The sequence below is a fragment of the Fragaria vesca genome, linkage group LG7 (genome assembly GCF_000184155.1).
Source record: "Fragaria vesca subsp. vesca linkage group LG7, FraVesHawaii_1.0, whole genome shotgun sequence".
NCBI classification, from domain to species: Eukaryota; Viridiplantae; Streptophyta; class Magnoliopsida; order Rosales; family Rosaceae; genus Fragaria; species Fragaria vesca.
Genome location: NC_020497.1, coordinates 9425241 through 9427009, shown reverse-complemented (window position 1 = coordinate 9427009; position 1769 = coordinate 9425241). Strand labels below are relative to the sequence as shown.

Below are 1769 nucleotides of genomic sequence, written 5' to 3'. Positions count from 1 at the left end.
ACATGAAGCAATAGAAATAAATAATAAATACATTCATACTTACAATGTCAACTTCTCCCTTGTCCATAACCCTTGCTTCATGATTCGCCTCTGGTAAAGAAACAGGAGACTAAATTAAACGAAAAATCCTTGCTTCATCATTAAATGCAATTAATTATCAGGCATTTCAATTAAGAATTCCAGAATCCCAAGTCTTGATTCGAATTTCAAATTCATATAAAGAATTTCAAGCAACATTGGCTAAATTGAAACGCACACGAGAGAGAGAGAGAGAAAGAGAGACGAACCTGAGGAAGGCGGAGGGAGGCGTTTGTGGAAGACGGTGGAGAAGAGGCGGTGGGCGCTGTAGGTGAGAAGCTTCTGAGCGGGATCGACGAGCTTGGAGATCCAGCCGCCGTTGGCAGTGGTGGACGTTGGCCGATCGTACGGCGTCGTATGGGTTTTTCTCCGAAAGGGTGTCTTCCGGAACTTGCCGCCCGCCCTAAGGGGATGCTGGAAATATGCACCTAGTCGGTGAATGTGCCTATCAATGTTGCCTGTTTGCTCTGGAATGTTAATATCAATGTTGTCTGCTTGCTCTAGAATGTTAATATTTGTCTAGTTTTCCAAATCCTCAATTTCCCCATGTTTTTCACTTTTTGGTGCAGCGGTGAAATTAGTTTCTAGCTCTGAAGTAAATGAGTAAGGTTTAAAATTGTGCAAAAGCCTATTTGACGCTGAATATAGGGAGTTGTTTCTTCCACTTCGTACTTTCTGTAAGAAAAAAGTGTGGGTAACTAATATGATTAAATTGTATGTACTTTTTGTCAAACAGCAAACTCTCTTTTCTAACTAAGTTTAAACTTACAACACGTAAGATACAATGAAATAATAGTTGAAGGTACTAATGTAGCAAAAACATTCATCAATTTTATTTCGACACATTTAATTGAGGTTTTGGTACTTGCGGCACCTTCAAAAAGTGACTTTTTCAGGTGGATTATATAAATTTGCTGAAACTTTCTCATCTTTATGTCATTTGGCCTTTCTGTTAATTAGAATTACTCTATTTGGTTAATTGCAACTAGATAAAGCATTATTATCATGAATTTGACTTTTAATTGGACTTATACTTCTAGAAGTTGGACAAAACTCAATTACAATGCATGGCTACTAATTACATTTCTCCTTTCTCGAAATTTAACAAAACTACAGACATTCCAAGCAGCATATCGAAAGGGGCACTGGATTTCTGCACTGTGTATGTCATTGGCAAGGGAAATGTTAGTCATGTGTAAACAGCAACCTCTAAATTACCCCCAGAAGCTCGTAATAAGCAAATACATAACCAAGTCGGCAACGTTTCAGACTCAAATGTTTCTCAGTCCATGCGTAACCAGCAATCTAGAGGTTATATCACCTTTGTAATTCTACCATCATGCATGTTGTTATGACATATTTTTATTTTATATATTTTTGGTTTTCTTATTTTATTTTACTCATGCAGTAAAAAAACAAAAAAATATGTTTCCGATATTCAGTGTAAATTATAATGGATTTTTAATTTGTATATACCTAAAGCAACTTGACCGATGGAAATGGGAAGAAGAACAAACTGGAAAGTGCACGCCTAGGTCAGGAGACTGCATTGGAATTTGTACAGAAGGAGGAAGCAAAATGTAGAGCAGCCATGGAGGCAGAAAGAGCAGCTAAAAGGATTGCTGAACTGGAAGCAGAGCAGAGCAAAGGAGGAATGCAGAAATAAAGGGTCTCAAAGAAGCTGAAAAGAG

At 37.6% G+C, this 1769-nt stretch overlaps 1 pseudogene across 1 annotated transcript in view; it reads left to right on the top strand.

The window, feature by feature from the left end:
* LOC101312496 overlaps positions 1–1769 on the top strand; it is a 6245-nt pseudogene that overhangs the window by 3297 nt on the left and 1179 nt on the right. The window lies entirely within an intron of this gene.